The following is a 19,129-nucleotide window of genomic DNA, read 5'->3' on the forward strand; positions in this document are numbered from 1 at the left end:
CAACTACCAGACCTTCGGACCTTTCGCCGCGAACTTAAGACTTATTTATTCCGTCTTGCTGGACTGGCTTGAATTTTTAAATTTTTTAGCGTATTTTATGGGTTTGAAATTTTTATTAATTTTAGGGTTGATTGTATTTTAAAATGGGGCCAAATTGAATAAGTTTTTTAATGTTTGTTTTTAGTATTGTATGTGTTGTTCCTGTATTTTATTTTGGCTGTATTTTGGCCTGAGTCCTTCGGGAGAAGGGCGGTATACAAATTAAAATATTATTATTATTATTATTATTATTATTATTATTTACAGGAATCATTTGCACTACTCAGGTGACCCTGGGGACACAAATAAACCTCCAAGTGGCCTCAATGACTCTCTAAAACAAAGTTGTCAAACTCGTGCCCACAGAACCCATAGTAACAAATTTTACATTTCGCCACTGCTCTCAAAGAATGCAAATGTCCAGCTGTCTGCAAGGAGTATAAATCCTTCCATTCCCTACCATCCAGTCAGAGCTGAAAAAGCTTCTTGGATGAGAAGTGAAACGTCTTCGAAGAAAAAAACAAGAAAGTCCAATTGCCTCCTGAAAAAAGCACCTTTGGGACAACCATGACCTGGATGACTGAGAATCTCCACTGACCTCCAGAGTCATATTAATTTAAGAGTGTTAACCAGGGCTTTTTCTGAAGGTTCTGCATTGATGCCAGGTATGGCCAAAATCCCAATCTTCCTCATTCCGTTGCATCTTGGAGGACTTTATATTTAACCTTTGGCTTTTCCCCTTGCCATGCAAACACCTAGATACATCTTTCTGCCATTCCAGTGGCTCCCGGTTTTGTCCGGTTCTTGAGAACCTTGATAACATATTTGGCGATCTGCGCATGTGCAGAAGTGAGCGAAGTGTGCATGTGTGCGTGTGTTCCCATTGCAAAAAGGTAGTAAAGGTAAATAGAACCTACCCCATGCCATTCCCCTGGTCTCCAAACTTGGCCATTGTAAGGCTAGTGGACTTCAACTCCCAGAATTCCCCAGGCAGCCATGTTGGTGGTGCTGTGGTGCTGTAGCGGCGATAGGGATGTGGTGGCTTAATGGCTAAGACGCTGAGCTTATCGATCGAAAGGTCGACAGTTCAGCGGTTCAAATCCCTAGTGCCGCATAACGGGGGGGGGACTCCCGTTACTTGGCCCAGCTTCTGCCAACCTAGCAGTTCGAAAGCATGTAAAAAACGCAAGTAGAAAAATAGGGACCACCTTTGGTGGGAAGGTAACAGCGTTCCGTGCGCCTTTGACGTTGAATCATGCCGGCCACACAACCATGGAGACGTCTTTGGACAGCACTGGCTCTTCGGCTTTGAAACGAAGATGAGCACCGCCCCCCTAGAGTCGGGAACGACTAGCACATATGTGTGAGGGGAACCTTTACCTTAAACTTTACCTAGCGGCAATAGGCCGCAAACTACACGGAATGATTGCCCAACAATTATGGCAATCACAGAGGTGCGGAGAAGAAGAAAAAGTGGGCGGGTCATGAGAAATTCATTAAATGATTTGAGCTTAAATCAGACACAGAGAAGATGGCAGTCCTTTATGTGCTGGATTTCTGCTAGGGCATTGTTCGTTCTGCAAGCAGGCAGGCAGGCTGTAACTCAAAGCTGTTGAATTGTCTCGGCTCTCTTGTGTCGTAGAGAAAATTCCCTCAGCTTTGGCCTACGCAGAGAAGTATGCCTGGATATGCATACCTACAACAACCAGAAAACACATTGTGATTTATGAATGGTCCTTTCAGACTCAGGACTTGAGAGCTCTGTGTGTGTGTGTGTGTGTCGGAAAGTCAGAAGATGAGATTTAAAAAAAAAAAAAAAAGGCACAAGTGCTTCGCTACTTATGCCCTGTTTTTAGTTTTTCTTGAGACCCACAAACAATCCAGCACAGTCTTATTACTCGTTAAATTTCTTACAGGCGACGTATACACACAGTTTTGTGCATACAGTGAAAGATTAATCAACCTTGACGTGGGCTTGACTCCGGCCACATCTATGAAACTTTCTGAGCATTAGTTTAAAAGGGATTTAGCCTTTGGCCTTGGGATCTCCTTGTGGTCTCCCAAAGCATTATGAACCTGTTCCAACCTGGCTTACTTTTTGGAGAACGTCCTTGATGGAGACCAACCCGCCAATCATTCTACACTTTTTGTTGTTATTGTTTTTTGTCCTTTCTTTTTAAAAAAAGGGGGAGTGGTCGGATATGTTAGCACAGGTACTGTAGGGCCAGGGTCTCCAACCTTGGTCCCTTTAATACTTGAGGCTGAGGAACTCTGGGAGTTGAAGTCCACAAGTCTTAAAGGGACCAAGGTTGGAGACTTCTGCTGTAGGGGACAGTTTACAAGAATAACATAGAATAAAAGAGTTGGAACGGATCTTGGGGAGATCTTCTGCGCCAACTCTCTGCCCAAGCAGGAAACCCTCTACCATTCTGAACTGTCCAATCTCTTTTTAAAGACCTCCAGTGATAGACCACGTACAATTTCTGGAGCAAGCCATTCCACTGATGAATTGCTCTCATGGTCAGGTGTTTTGGAGAATAGATTGACCCCCCACCCTTTCTCTTCCCTCAAGTATTGGAAGTCCACTATCACGGACTCTTCCCTGTTCCTACAGAATTTGGAAAGAATGATTGAGTCCTGAATAACTGATGTCTTCTGGCCTGAATTCTGTTGTCTGGCTTAGCACCTTCAGCAAAACCTGGCTGCCTACCATGTGGAGCAATGGATTCTGATCACCCATAACAAACTCCAACGTGGTTAAGATCAAGTTTTTAAATACCAGTAAGAAAATATTATAAGGCTCAGTGGCTAAGACGCTGAGTTTGTCAATCAGAAGGTCGGCAGTTCAGCGGTTCGAATCCCGAGTGCCACGTAACAGGGTGAGCTCCCGTTACTTGTCCCAGCTTCCGCCAACCTAGCAGTTCGAAAGCACATAAAAAAATGCAAATAGAAAAATAGGGACCACCTTTGGTGGGAAGGTAACGGCGTTCCGTGCGCCTTTGGCGGTTTGGTCATGCCGGCCACATGACCACGGAGATGTCTTCGGACAGCGCTGGCTCTTCGGCTTAGAAACGGAGATGAGCACCGCCCCCTAGAGTCGGCAACGACTAGCACACATGTGTGTGAGAACCTTTACCGAAGTAAATATTGCAAGTTTCTTGCATGGGCAGTAGTCCAGAATATTTGGGAAAAAAACTACCCATATATTAACACTGTTAGCTATAGCCTATGTTTAAAAAAAGCCAAGACTCAACCACTGATGATGGCCTTGGTAAATTTGCAAGCAAGTTAAAACCAAACATGAGCATTCAGAGGATTTGAGCAGCAATACCTTTCGCTTTCCCGGGATTTTCCATCTCTTGAAAGCAGAGATGCTAAATCCTAAATCCAAGTTCAGATGTCCCACGCAAGCTGTTAAAGACCAACGAAATTGAGTTTCCGCTTCTGTGTAACACATCCAGAGAAGAGATAAATATTTTTCTGGCCCATCTTTCTTCCTGAAGCAAAGCTACTCATTAACCAAAGATTTTGTTGCTATAATATCTGGGATATAAACATTAACCAGTGAAACTGGTGGACTACATCACCGGCTTTTGACCTTTCGGATGGAACAGTGTGGCAGATAATGGTTGTTTATCTGTTGTGCCAACACATTCTTTCAGCTGAAATCTACACATCTTCAAGTTGCCAAGGTTGAAAAAAAAACTTCTCTAGGGGATGTCTCAGACTTTGCAGGTGGCCTGGAATGCCTTGTGAATCCCTCTGCTTCTGCCACGCTCTCTGTTCCACAGCTTAAGCCACAAAAACTGCACCACATAAAAAGGTTTTTGAAGGCCAGCACTCTCATCGACGAGCCCACTTCGAAGTGCACTGACGATGTCTCCTCGGATAGTGATGAAACATTTGCAACCAAAATGCCAAGCTCGGAGCTCAAACCAACAGCCTAATTAGGAAGACTTTTTTTGAGGTAGCATCTCCATCCCATCTCTGCCATCTCAATCAGGTGACGATATTTAGAAATCCATCCAAATGCACAGAGTAAAATGCATCGCACAAGAAGATCATTGCAGTTCGGCTCTGCTGTTGAACGACAGCTCAAAGGAAAGGTTTTATAATAATTTCCTCTGCAAATATTTTGGGCTGGAACTATTCTCTTTTAGCCAGTAAAAGTGGAGGCACAGGAATAGAAACGGAGAGGAGTAGATATCAATTAAGTAATATCAGGAGTGAAATCCAGCAGGTTCTGACAGGTTCTGGAGAACCGGTAGCGGAAATTTTGAGCAGTTCGGAGAGCCAGCAAATGCTACCTCTGGCTGGCCCCAGAGTGGGGTGGGAATGGGGATTTTGCAGTATCCCTCCCCTGTAGTAGGGTGGGAATGGAGATTTTGCAGTATCCTTCCCCCAGGAGTGGGGAGGGAATGGGGATTTTGCAATATCCTTCCCCCAGGAGTGGGGAGGGAATGGAGATTTTGCAGTATCCTTCCCCCAGGAGTGGGGAGGGAATGGGGATTTTGCAGTATCCTTCCCCCAGGAGTGGGGAGGGAATGGGGATTTTGCAGTATCTTTCCCCTGCAGTGGGATGGGAATGGAGCTTTTGCAGTATCCTTCCCCTGCCACGCCCACGATGCCACACCAGCCCACAGAACTGGTAGTAGAAGAATTTGGATTTCACCGCTGCTCCCACCTCACAGCAGGAGGATCCCTTGAAGGGGGTCCCGGAGCAAACCCCCCCCCGAGCAAAAGACAGGCTGGGAAAGGAACGGGGGTGGGGGGCGCAAAGCGTGTGTGTGTGTGTATGTGTGTGTTAGTGTATAGAGACACTTCTCTTTCCATGCCCCCCACACCTCTTGGCCATAGGCGCCCCCTCGTTGATGGGGGGGGGAGAGAAAGCGGGGTCCTGGCGCGGAGGGCGTGACCTCGGCTGGGGGCGGAGAGGAGGGGGGACCCGCAGGAGGAGGAGGAGGGGCCCCTCCGCTCCGCGCGCGCGCGCTCGATCCCTGGGATTGGTTCCGAGTGACGCCACCGCTTTATTTTTACCCCGATGACCTCACCGCCGCCTGCGGCTGCCCCCCCCCCTCCTCTCCTCACCCTCCCCTCTCCTCTCCTCCCCTCCCCTCCCGGCTCCGCGCGCTGCCTCCTTCCTGCCCGCCTTCCAGCCGAGGCTGCAGCCGGACTCGACGCCTCCCAGCTGGGCAGCGGCTCGCCGGCAGCCCCCATTCCTCCCCCTCCCGTCTCCCCTGCCCCGTCCTCCTCCTCCTCCTCCTCCTGCCCGGAGCCCCTCGCTCGGCCTCGCCTCCCGCGCCCGCCAGGGGAACGGTAGGTTTGATGGGGCCCGAGAGGGGCGAGGGTGGGTCGGCGCGCCGGCTTTTGCCCGACCAGTTCCAGCGCTCCTTTCCGCCAAGCCCCCGGCGGAGCCCCGGACTGTCAAGCGGGCGCCTCGCTTCGCCTCCTTCGCCTGGCCTGCTTTCTGCTTTGGAAGACGGGGAGTTGAGGGGGGGGTTTGTTTCCTCAGGTGGGTGAAGTGGTGGGCGGGGCGGACAGGTAACCCCCACCCCTCACCTGGTGTCAACCGTGGGCCCCGGGAGGCGAGGGGAGGATGCCCGCCAGGTGAGCCCTCGCTTGCTCGCTGACTTCGGGGACTCGCCCTGGACGGAGCTAGGGGAGCGCTTCTTGCTGGGGCTTGAAGCGGGGGAGGCGGGAGGGGGCTCCCTTCTGCCTTCCCCCTACCTGGGCAGCCCCTCTGGCTTTTGGGAAGGACCCCCTATCCTCTGGTCAGAAAATGAGCATCTTTCCCACACATACACAAACACACACCCTCACATACACCACACCCTCACATACACACACACTCTCATATACACAAACACACACTTTCTCTCTCTCTCTCACACACACACACACACTCACATACACACACACATACAGACACAAACACACTCTCACACACACTCACATACACACACACACAGAGTCATATACACAACCGGGTATATGATTCTGCTGGCTGCCTTTCATTTGCTGGGAAACGGGCCGGTCCTTTACATAATTTAGATTTGAGGGGTTCGTGGGGGGGAGGGAGGGTGGGAGTCCCCTCTGCCTTCCCTACCTGGGCAGCCCCTCCAGCTTTTGGGAAGGATCCTCTCTGTTCGGGATCCTCGGATCAGAAAACGAGCATCTTTCACACACACACATACATACATACACAACCGGGTATATGGTTCTGCTGGCTGCCTTTCATTTTCTGGGAAACGGGCCGGTCCTTTACATAATTTAAATTTAGGGGGCTCGGGGGGGGAGCTCCCTTCTGCCCCCCCCCAACCTGGGCATCCCCTCTGGCTTTTGGGAAGGATCCCTGTTCCTTATCCTCGGGTCAGAAAACGAGCATCTTACACACACACACGGGGGTATATATGGTTCTGCTGGCTGCCGTTCATTTGCTGGGAAACGGGTCTGTCCTTTAACATAATTTTAAATTGAGGCGCCGCATGGCTTTGTCCTTTCGTTAAGGGGATGGTTAGGAAGGCTGAAAGTTTGGGCTAGGCTAGGCTAAGGCTGAGGCTAAAAGCCGCGAGAGGCTTTGGAAGAGCCGCGGTTTTGTCGGCGTTTCAGCGCTCAGTTTCTGGGTTGTGGTGGCGGCGTTAATGCGTTCCTTGATGGCTGCAAACCCTGCGCGGGCTTCTGTTGCCTCCCGGTGCTTCGTGGAGGGAGGTATGTAGCAATTCCGTTGCATAAACCGATCGACCGACAAATAGGTTGTTTTGCAACCGTAATAAGATACCTTTGCAAAGAAAGTTGCAAGTAATAAAAGCCTCACTTCTCAGCCTAAGTATATGGGGTTTTGGGCGGGTTGGAGGCGGACGGAACTATCTCTTGTCCAAATGTTGTGTTAAAGGATTCTGTTACTTTTTAAAAACACCAGTGGATAGAAAGTCTTGTGAACCAATAAATCAAACTGAACAGAAAGTGAAACAATTTTTTTTATATATTTGTGGCAGGTAAGGAATTTAGCTGGATGGCTGTAGAGTAGTTTGAAATTATGCTGTTAAGATCAGTTTTTGTTTTAAAATTCTTGGTTTCTAAAGGGCTTTAATTACGTGTGTGTGTGTGTGTGTGTGTGTGTGTGTGTGTTGACTCCTGGTTACTAGTCTGTATAGTTTCATGGCAAGATTTCAAAAGTTGTTTGCCACTGCCTCCCTCCCAAGGCTTGGAGGGAGAGTGGCTGGCCCAGTTACCTAGTTGACTATGGTACTTAAAGTACCCCAAAACAGGGGTCTCCAACCTTGGCAACTTTAAGACTTGTGGACTTCAACTCCAGGAACTCTGGGAATTGGTGTCCACAAGTCTTTAAGTTGCCAAACCCCTGCCCTAAACCGAATCTTCGCAAATACATATCATTTTTTTTTTAAATGACCATGGGTTTATAGTGAATGCTTCAATTCAATGGAATGTTTCAATTCAATTCAGATGTTAACTCAAATGAATCCATGTTGATTCACGTGTGGATGTAATGGCTGAGAAAAGGGGGGAAAGCTTACATAGATATATAATCCTGGGAACTGTGGGTACTTGTGTATTCCTTTCACCTTCCTTTGATGGTTGGTTCTCCCTGCTCCTTAATGGTATCTTAAATGGTGAGGCGGTGCTGCAGGTGACTGCTAAGTAGGACCTCACCTGTGGTGGTGATCACCGGACCTAGAAAGAATAGAATAGAATTCTTTATTGGCTGTGTGATTGGATGCACAAGGAATTTGTCTTCAGTGCATAAGCTTTCAGTGTACATAAAAGCTATAGAATAGAATTCTTTATTGGCCAAATGTGATTGGACGCACAAGGAATTTGTCTTCAGTGCATAAGCTTTCAGTGTACATAAAAGCTATAGAATAGAATTCTTTATTGGCCAAGTGTGATTGGACGCACAAGGAATTTGTCTTCAGTGCATAAGCTTTCAGTGTACATAAAAGCTATAGAATACAATTTTTTATTGGCCAAGTGTGATTGGACACACAAGGAATTTGTCTTGGTGCATATGCTGTCAGTGTACATAAAAGAAAAGATACGGTCATCAAGAATCATAAGGTACAACACTTAATGATAGTCATAGGGTACAAATCAGCAATCAGGAAACAATCAATATCAATATAAATAGTAAGGATACAAGCAACAAGGTTATAGTCATAAGTAGAAGGAGATAGATACCATAATACGAAGGATGAGAATAATAATAGTCTTAGTAAATAGTTTGAGAGTATATGTGTCATAAACATATGACAGTATGACATAAACTGTTTCAGGTCCTACCCTCAAAACGACTCTATAGAGCACTGCACACCAGAACAACTAGACACAAGAACAGTTTTTCCCCGAACGCCATCACTCTGCTAAACAAATAATTCCCTCAGCACTGTCAAACTATTTACTAAATCTGCACTACTATTAATCTTTTCATTCTCATCATCCACCTCCTTCCACTTATGACTGTATGACTGTAACTTTGTTGCTTGTATCCTTATGATTTATATTGATATTCATTGTTTCCTGATTGCTTATTTGTACCCTATGACTATCATTAAGGGTTGTGCCTTATGATTCTTGATGAACGTATCTTTTCTTGTATGTACACTGAGAGTGTATGCAAAAGACAAGTTCCTTCTTTGTCCAATACCTGGCCAATAAAAAAATTCTATTCTACTCTATTCTATTGTGGGAATTAGTTGTTTAGCAGAGTGATGGCATGCGAGAAAGGACGTGAAGTTAGGGGATTAAGAAACGCAGAGAAGGGGTGTGCTCTTAGATGCAAAAGGCTTCATTTGCTTAAGTTACTGAAGTCGTAACTCAGGCTGACTGGGTTTCTTTCTTCTCACTTCCCACATGGTGCAGGAACTCAAAGCTTTGAGCATCAGCAGAGACAAAGTTTTATTGAGTATTCAGTTCAGGTGAGTTCCAGGTACCCCTTTAGAACCGAATTGTTCTCGAATGGAAGCCATTCATCTGAATTCCCTTATCCTCTAAAAACTTTTAAATGCTTTATTTGCTTTCAACGATCAGCCAATGGAACAGAAGTTGCCTTCGGAAGTTGTGGGAGCCTCATCGCTGGAGGTTTTCAAGAAGAGATTGGACTGCCATTTGTCAGAAATGGTGTAGTAGGGTCTCCTGCTTGAGGGAGGAGGGGGGTTGGACTAGATGATTGATCTACAGGGTCTCTTCCAACTCAATCTGTTAATCTTTCATGTGTTCTGGAGACTTCCACTATGCTTCTATAAAATGGATTTTTCTTCACTTTGGGAGGCTGGATGAGATGACGCCTTTCAACAGTTTCTTTTTTTAAAAATAAAAATAAAAAATCATTTTTGAATGATTTTTGAATGATATCAGTCAGGTACATCATTAAACATAATTCAAATTTCACCCCCATTGTATTATATCCAATATATTTCCTTCTCCCTCTTAAAATTATTAATATTTGCATATCTCTATCAAAAAAATCTGTTCCATCCCTCCATTCTGAAATCAATATTTAAATCAAGTTTAGTCTCCATATTTTAACCCCCTTTTTACCCTACCCTCCTTCGTTCCAAATATAATAGTAATTTTAATTTCATCAAGACAATTGTTATTTTATAGCCCAATACCCAAGAGAAACAAAAAAAGATCAACATGGTTTCCTCTTAGATACCATTTCAGTTTCAATTTCATATTTAACATAATTTTCTCAATTTCCCCAAGACATCATTAGTACTATTCTATTAATTATCTCTTAAATTCTTAAATATCACAAATCTCAACTTATTCTGTAATGCTTTTAAATCAGAGGTCAGCCATCTAATTAAAAAAACCTTTCTTAAAGCTACCTTTATGTTTCTATGAACTATCTCCTACCCACCCATCCTTTTCCCTACTTATTTCTTCTGAAAACCTGATTTAAAAGAAGTCTTACTTATAGTATCCTTGCCTCATTTAGAGGCATTTCAAATTGCTAGTGTATTTAATTTGCAAGACTTGGAATTAAATGTGACATTTCAGGTAAAAAAAAAAAAGGGAGTAGTATAGAATAAAGTAGAATAATTACTTCCTGCACTTGGAAAAAAATCTTTATAAGTGTTATCCAAACATTACATAATCTTGTTTTGCAGCAGCATCGCTTCATAAATTCATGTTCAGCATTCAGCTAAAATCTTGGAAAGTTTTCAGTATCTTCCATTTACTGTCAAGGCAGTTTCTCCCCCACTCCTTACGTAACTTGGGGAAGACAAAATTTGCAACTTGAGGAAGACAAAGTGGAGAATTTTATCATTTTCTTGTTTAACTTCCATTCAATTTTTATCTATCCAAGTCACTTACTAATTACTACTGTGTGTTTTATCTTCTTAGTTGCAAACATTGCAATAGTTTTAGGCCAGCTGGAATTTTATGAATATTCTCTGGGTTATTTAAGTTTTGGAAGACTCACACACATGAAAAAGTCCCTGGTTTACTTACTTCCTGCTTACTGCAATTAATCAACATTTATCAATTTCCTACCCAAAATACATGAATATCAGATGCGTCCACCCTTGAAATCAAAATTAGTTCAATTACTTTCTCACATTCCACTAAAGAAAGTTGATTTTTAGATAAGAGAGAGAGGGAAGATTAGTCTCATGGAATTTGTTATAGAGAAAGCCCTACTTCTTCTGATTTCTACTAAATGTAGATTATTTATCAAGATGTTATACAATACTGTACATTTAGGAAAAAAATTGGTAACAAATGGAACTTTGTAAGCATGACATTAAAAAAAAATAGCATGTGGTACTTGTTCCAGATGTTTTGATCTAAACTGAAATAGTCTCCTTTTTTTACTTGCTTTTTATAAATAGTTGTTTCCAGCTATGCTTAAGCTACTGCAGGTATCAACAACTACTTAAACTTGGCTGATTTCCCCCAAATAGTAAGCTGGGGTAAACTTGGTTACTCTTGGGAGTTTACTAATGAGACGAGTAAACTAGTAATTAGTAAACCTTGGCAACTTTAAGACTTGTGGACTTCAAGTGCCAGAGTTCCTCAGCCAGCTTAAAGTTGCCAAGGTTGGAGACCTCTGGCTAGCCTGCAGTTGGAAAAATGTCATGATGACGAAAATTGATGTCAAGTCACCTCTGTCTCGGTCCCAAGAAAAATATATATACTTGGTGGTGTTCAGGTGGTCACAAGACCATTGAGTTCAACTGAAGGGAGGCTTTGCTGTCTTAATGTATAATCTCCTTTCCAACATTTCTATCCTTACCTTGTGACTTAATGGTGACTAAACTGAACAAGCAAAGTTAACGAGGGAAGCTGGATTTGCTAAACAACCTCATGGTTCACTTAAAAATTGTAGTGGTTTGCTTACTTTTTCTCGGTTAATTACAACACAAAAGGTCGTAAAATCAGGTGCCTCATTTGCCATTCTTAGCAATGGAAATTCTGGTCCCAATTGGTCGTAAGTTGAGGACTATCTATAATATCTGGAGTCAGGACTATTTTTTTTATTTATTTTTTATTTGAATTTATATCCCGCCCTTCTCCGAAGACTCAGGGCGGCTTACATTGTGTTAAGCAATAGTATCATCCATTTATATATACAAAGTCAACTTTTATTGACCCCAACAATCTGGGTCCTCATTTTACCTACCTTATAAAGGATGGAAGGCTGAGTCAACCTTGGGCCTGGTGGGACTTGAACTTGCAGTAATTGCAAGCAGCTGTGTTAATAACAGACTGCATTAGTCTGTTGTGCCACCAGAGGCCCTTTTGAGCTTATGCTCAGATAAGGATAACCTACACATTGTACAAGGCGATTTTTTTCTCCATAAACTTTTCTTGTCCATCTTCTTATCACTGTAAATCATTGATTCCCACATTCACAAACAGACCCAGAGTCTGGCACTCGGATGCTCCCTTTGCCAGGAAAAACAGCTACAGGAGAATCAACTTTTTTTTTAATTTATATTTTTTTAAAATATACATCCATATTGTATGTGGACAGTGTTGACCCTGAGCATCGCTCGTATTAATCCAAATTACAATAATATTAGTAATCTTCATCACATTTATCAAACTTAGATGATCCTCATAATATTATTTAAACAGCAGGGGGAAAAATGCCTAACTTCTATAAACCTCTAATCTTCCTATCTATTATTTTTGTTTATTCTATTAAAATATACGTTCTAATATTTCCCCTATCTAATTGTATTTCTGACTCTGTCAGCTTACAACAAGCTCCCTTAATGTTTAAAAGGCAATTCTTTCTATCCATCATCTCTTCTCCTCTTTAGTGTTTCAATTTTGATCCCACCCTCCTCATCCTTATCACTATCTTTATCTCTATCTTTTTTGTTTAGTCTAAGCATTTCTCCCAGTATAAACTTATGCTAGCAATTCTCCCAAATTCCTGCCCATGTCTCAGTCTCCTTATCAAAGATGTCTATCCAAATGTTGATTTATCTGTTTTATTTTCTTCGATCTTTCTTCTGGTATCGGCTGGCTTGTCAGTCCTATTTTTTTGCTCCAGTCCTTGATTTATTTGTTGATATTGCCACTTAATCTGTTCTTTCCGGCTCCTATTGCTTGGCACTTCCTACAAAATATTTCAAGCGTTCGAAGTATTTCATTCACAAGCATCAGCAGGGTTTTCGAAGCTGGTAGAAGGGCCCTCTTCCAAATGATACGAGAAATAATCCAGATGAAAGGGAAGAAAACCATAGCCTAAGAAGAGAATTGAAAAGAGATGGCTGCAAAAATTTGCATCCCTAGTTAAGCATGAAAGCCAGCTGGATGACTTTGGGCCAGTCCCTCCCTCCCTCCCTCCCTCTCTCTCTTTCTCTCTCTGCCCAACCCAACTCACAGGGTTGTTGTTTTAGGGAAAATAGGAGGGGGAAGGTGTATTAGGTATGTTTGCCACCTTGAGTTTATCTATAAAAATAATAAAAGTGGGAGTAGAAAAAAAATCTAAAATAAATAAATAACAAATCTGGGGCTGCCTCAGATTCTCAGATGGGGCATTAAAGCAGCTTAAACTTTGTGTGGGAAATTTGGCAAAACTTTCTCCAAAAGTTCTCTTCAAATGAGGCAAAGGATGGAGTGCTTGGGAACAGTCTGCACACTCATGTTTTTCCACATTTTACTAAAGGTAGCAGATTAACAGATTGTTGGAAGGGACCTTGTAGGTCATCTAGTCCAACCCCCCACTCAAGCAGGAGACCCTACTACACCATTTCTGACAGATGGCAGTCCAATCTCTTCTTGAAAGCTTCCACTAATGAAGCTCCCACAACCTCTGAAGGCAATTTTTGTTCCATTGGTTGATTGTTCTCACTGTTAGAAAATTTCTCCTTATTTCTGGGTTGAATCTCTCCTTGATCAGTTTCCATAATCCTTGCTCACAGAGGAATGAGGCTCTGATCACCTTTTTTCTCACATATAGAATAGAATAGAATAGAATTTTTTATTGGCCAAGTGTGATTGGACACACAAGGAATTTGTTTTGGTGCATATGCTCTCAGTGTACATAAAAGAAAAGATACGTTCATCAAGGTACAACATTTACAACACAAATGATGGTCAATATATCAATATAAATCATACGGATTGCCAGCAACAAAGTTACAGTCATACAGTCATAAGTGGAAAGAGATTGGTGATGGGAACGATGAGAAGATTAATAGTAGTGCAGATTCAGTAAATAGTTTGACAGTGTTGAGGGAATTATTTGTTTAGCAGAGTGATGGCCTTCGGGAAAAAACTGTTCTTGTGTTTAGTTGTTCTGGGGTGCAGTGCTCTATAGCGTCGTTTTGAGGGTAGGAGTTGAAACAATTTATGTCCTGGATGTGAGGGATCTGTAAATATTTTCACGGCCCTCTTCTTGATTCGTGCAGTATACAGGTCCTCAATGGAAGGCAGGTTGGTAGCAATTATTTTTTCTGCAGTTCTAATTATCCTCTGAAGTCTGTGTTTTTCTTGTTGGGTTGCAGAACCGAACCAGACAGTTATAGAGGTGCAAATGACAGACTCAATAATTCCTCTGTAGAACTGAATCAGCAGCTCCTTGGGCAGTTTGAGCTTACTGAGTTGGCGCAGAAAGAACATTCTTTGTTGTCCTTTTTTGATGATGTTTTTGATGTTAGCTGTCCATTTTAGATCTTGCACACGCGGGATGCATGTAAGGGATAACAGAGCTTCTTTCTCTGGTTCCTGTTAAAAACTATACGGTCCTGACTCCATAGCAGAGGTGGTATTCAGCAGGTTCTGACCAGTTCTGGAGAACTGGTAGCGGAAATTTTGAGTAGTTTGGAGAACCGGTAAATACCACCTCTGACTGGCCTTGCCCCCATCTATTCTTTGCCTCCCAAGTCCCAGCTGATTGGGAGGAAATGGGGATTTTGCAGTATCCTTCCCCTGGAGTGGGGAGGGAATGGAGATTTTACTGTATCCTTCCCCTGCCACGCCCACCAAGCCACACCCACAGACCTGGTAGTAAAAAAATTTGAAACCCACCACTGCTCCATAGTCGTTTTAATTGCAAATAAATTGAGTGCAGTTGTTCCTCGACTTATGACTACTTGTTTAGTGACTATTCAAAGTTCCAATGGGCCTTCCTGGGGCATACGTATGACTCCGATTGGATGTTCCGACAGTTTTCCCCACCTCTCCCATGGTCACATGACCACACAACAGTTGGGCTGCCTTTACAGTCATTCACAGCATCCAAGAGTCACATGACTGAGAGTTACTTCCAGTTTTTGGCAAAATCATACCCATAGCGAGCCATTAGCTTGTTTAATGGCCATTGGTTGACTTACCAACCATGGTGATTCACTTAATGGCCACAAAAGGTTGTAAAATCAGATTGGCATATGATCGTCCCCAGTTACGACAGTGATGGGCAGGCTCCCGTTGTAATTTGAGGATTATCTGTAACTGTTTTTTCATTGTTTCATTGTGTTTTTGTTCATTGTTTTGAAATTTTTTGTGTGTGTGTTTTAATTGTAATACACTGATTACAGTGTTGCGAGTCGTTGATTGAGATGGGCGGTTATAGAAATTGGAAAAAAAAATAAAACTGATTTCTGTGTGAACATTACAGGGGAAGCACTAATAACATGCTTACCTGCATAAGTGTTTGGTAGAAGCCATCATGAATACAGGGTGTTATTTGTGCCGTGACACCAGGACTTCTCTAGTCCTCCATTGCTTGATTGACAGCTGAATGCCATGGGTTCACCTTTATGCAGGGGTAGGCTTCAAAAACTTTAGCAAGGCGTTCTCTGCCCGGTTGCTGGGTGGGCGTGGCCATGGTGGGTGTGGCCTAGTTGGCCTCCTGCACCATGAAGGGGAGCATTTTTGCCCTCCCCAGGCCCCAGAGGCTTTTCTCAAGCCTCCAGGAGGGTGAAAACAGCCTCCCCAGGCTCTGAAGGCCGAAAACAGGCCTATTTCTGGCCTTCCCAAACTTCCGGTAGGCCTGTTTTTCGCCTTCCTTGAGCAGCCATGTGCGCCCTGCACTTACCTGCATCCAAAACATGTCGCATGGGGACACCTGGGAGGGGAGGTGCGGGGTAGGTGGAGCCAGCCAGGAGTGGGATTTGGGGGTTCTCCAAACTGTACAGAATCTTAGCTAGAGGTTCTCCCGAACCCCTGCGAACCCCCAGCAGCCCACTCCTGGCTTTATGTACTGTACAAGATTTGTCACACATATTCCTTTCCTGTGTGACTTCAGGAGTGCGTTTACTAGGTTAATCCACCTCTGTGTGTGCCTGCGTCATAGCCAAAAAGAGAGGAATTTGGCATGAAGCCAGCGACCTTGTTCTAAAAACCTCCTCGTTTTTTTTGGTAAACTGGGCTGATTCGGTGTTCTTTCAGCGATCGTCCTCTAGCAAACTGTGCGCGCTTCCCTTTACAATTGCTTTTTTTGGGAAAGCATTTCATTTTTCTTTTCTGCGCCCCCCCCCCCAATGGCTGTAACAGGTTCTCATCTGAGGCAGAAGACAGGAACGGAGCTAATGGCCTTGTGAGAGAGAGAGAGAGGGCAGCCTGTGTTTTCCTTGTGCTCCATTTGTGGTTTGTTGCCGAGCCAAGAGTGACCTACTCGGATTTGGCTCTGGCTGAACTGGCAGCCGTCCACTTTGAGTCTCTGCGAAAGGCTCTTTCATGGAAGAACGCGAAGGAGCAGAGAAAGCAGGAGAGGAATGAAAATTGCAGTTAATTAAGAAAGTGAGGTAAGCATGACATGCTCCTAAAACGTACTAGCCCTCATTGTTTCCTCCTAATGGGGAGGCATGGAGGTTGATCACAATCATTAAAAGAAGGTAACCGAACTGCTTCGGTCAAGATTCTTGTCCTGTGAATTTGTCAAAAAAGCCAACTTTGTTGTTGTTGTTAGTTGCGAAGTCATGTCTGGCCCATCACAACTCCATGGACAACTCCAGGCCTTTCTGTCCTCTACCATCCTCTGGAGTCTATTTAAGCGCATACTGACTGCTTCAGTGACTCCATCCAGCCACCTCATTCTCTGACGTCCCGTTCTTCTTTTGCCCTCAATGTTTCCCAGCATTAGACTCTTCTCCAGTGAATCCTTCCTTCTCCTTATGTGGCCAAAGTATTTGAGTTTCCTCTTCAGGATCTGGCCTTCTAAAGAGCAGTCAGGGTTGATCTCCTCTAGGACTGACCGGTTTGATCCTCTTGCAGTCCAAGGGACTCGGAGGAGTCTTCTCCAGCACCAGAGTTCAAAGGCCTCAATTCTTTGGCGCTCAGCCTTCCTTATGGTCCAACTTTCACAGCCATACATTGCAACTGGGAAAACCATAGCTTTGACTAGGCGCACTTTTGTTTTCAGGGTGATGTCTCTGCTTTTTAGTACGCTGTCTAGATTTGCCATAGCTTTCCTCCCCAGGAGCAAGCATCTTTTAATTTCTTTACTGCAGTCCCCATCTGCGGTGATCTTGGAGCCCAGGAAAATAAAATCTGTCACTACCTAAAAAGCTAAAAAGCCAACTAGGAGGGCATATTTGAAAGGACCCACTGCAGGGTGAAAGAATAGAATAGAATAACAGAGTTGGAAGGGACCTTGGAGGTCTTCTAATCCAACCCCTTTCCACCACTCAGAGAAATTGTTATCCAGAAGAACAGATTGTCTTTATGCAGGTAGTCCTCAACTTACGATCACAATTTATGTTGATAAGTAAGAAATTGGTTAATTGAGTCTTACGACTTTTTTCCACCCCGTTTGTTAAGTGAATCACTGCCGTTCTTAAAAATGAGTAACACCGTTGTTAAGTGAATTTGGTTCCCCGGTTGACTTTGCTTGTCGGACGGTCGCAAAAGATGATCACATGACGCCCGGGACACTGCAACCGTCATAAATATGAGTCAGTTGTTAAGCATCCGAATGTAAATCATGTGACCACGGGGGATGCTGCAATGGTCATAAGTGTGAAAAATTGTCATAAGTCACTTTTTTCAGTGCCGTCGTTACTTCGAACAGTCACTAAATGAACTGTTGTAAGTCGAGGACAAGTTTTTTGTTAATGTTATACTTGGCAAGCTGAGGCCTTTCTGAGTAAATTACTACAATATAATCTAAAATGTTGCGCTATTGATGTGTGGGTAGACTGTCTCATATAAACTATAAAGGTAAAGGTAAAGGTTCCCCTCGCACATATGTGCTAGTCGTTCCCGACTCGAGGGGGCGTTGCTCATCTCCATTTCAAAGCCGAAGAGCCAGCGCTGTCCAAAGACATCTCCGTGGTCATGTGGCCGGCATGACTCAACACCAAAGGCGCACAGAACGCTGTTACCTTCCCACCAAAAGTGGTCCCTATTTTTTCTACTTGCATTTTTTACCTGCTTTCGAACTGCTATGTTGGCAGAAGCTGGGACAAGTAACGGGAGCTCGCCCCGTTACACGGCAGCACTAGGGATTCGAACCGCTGAACTGCCGACCTTTCGATCAACAAGCTGAACGTCCTAGCCCCTGAGCCTTATATAAACAATAGTCCCAGACAAATTCAACCAGCAAACTTTTAAGGGCTAAGTTAAAATACAGTCAGAAGCAAAGTTTTCTTCCTGTTATTAAGTGGTTCTTCTTCATGCACAGATTGACCTAATTGTAGGATTTCCTATTTGTCACACATCTGTGAGTTGCACACAACCCAGAAGTGTCTGAGCTGTCAGGCTTTATCAATTTACTTTCCCCACCCACCCCCAGCTTAAGATGAAAATGGAATGATTTTCAAGGAAACAATTTTCTCCCTCAAAGAGTTTGCGGTAGTGATTTAATTCTTCTTGTCATCTGAACATCTCTGTAACTAAATTCTTAGTCCTTTTTTCCACCTCGGTCAATAGCGAAGATTTATAAAGAGGAAAGTTTGTTTCACGCTGAGCTCAACTCCTGGTGACATCATAGATGTGCCCATGGAGTTTTCTTGGCAAGGAATACCAAAGTGGTTTGGGATTTATTTATTTTTTTATTTATTTCTCTATCTAACCTAGATTCTGTGATTTCCTGATGGCCTCCATCCAAGTACAAACCAGATCCTACTCGGCTTAGCTTTTGCGCCCAGGCCACCAGGTGCATTTCTGTGCATTTAGAACATAAATTATATATCATGAGTACTATCCAAAACATCAGTTTTAAAACATCAGTTACAAATGGCCATCAGTTTTGAAGCACAATTCCTACTTAGTGTTGTTTTCCATTCCCCCCTATCAAACGTTTGAACAAAAGAATTTTGGAAGAAACAGAATAATATTACAGGAAACTACCTTGGACAAACAACTTTTCTTCAAAAATTCATAATATAAATAACAACGCTATTTAATGAACTTGGAAAATGATATGACAAAACTAGTAGGTGCTTTTGCTTGTTATTTCTATCACGAAAACTGAATTATAGAAGAACTCCTGCCCTTTGGAGTAGGGGTCTCCAACCTTGGCAACTTTAAGACTTGTGAATGAATGAATATTTTAATTTGTATACCGCCCTTCTCCCGAAGGACTCGGGGCGGTGAACAGGCAGATAAAATACAGATACACACAATAGTTAAAACATCCCTTAAAAAACTAATTTAAATTTGCCCA

General features: G+C 43.5%; 1 protein-coding gene across 3 annotated transcripts in view; it reads left to right on the forward strand.

The window, feature by feature from the left end:
- The first annotated feature begins 5,175 nt into the window (after positions 1–5,175).
- The window catches only part of DUSP16 (dual specificity phosphatase 16), a 75,459-nt gene continuing 61,505 nt past the window's right edge, over positions 5,176–19,129 (forward strand). The window contains exon 1 of one of the 3 annotated variants that reach the window (XM_058190657.1): positions 5,176–5,355. The gene's annotated coding sequence lies outside the window, so the exon portion shown is untranslated. Of the gene's footprint in view, positions 5,356–6,727; positions 6,748–16,089; positions 16,269–19,129 lie in introns of those variants that run through there. The other 2 variants (XM_058190661.1, XM_058190659.1) reach the window with 2 other exon arrangements.

This window comes from Ahaetulla prasina, chromosome 7, assembly GCF_028640845.1.
Source record: "Ahaetulla prasina isolate Xishuangbanna chromosome 7, ASM2864084v1, whole genome shotgun sequence".
NCBI lineage: Eukaryota > Metazoa > Chordata > Lepidosauria > Squamata > Colubridae > Ahaetulla > Ahaetulla prasina.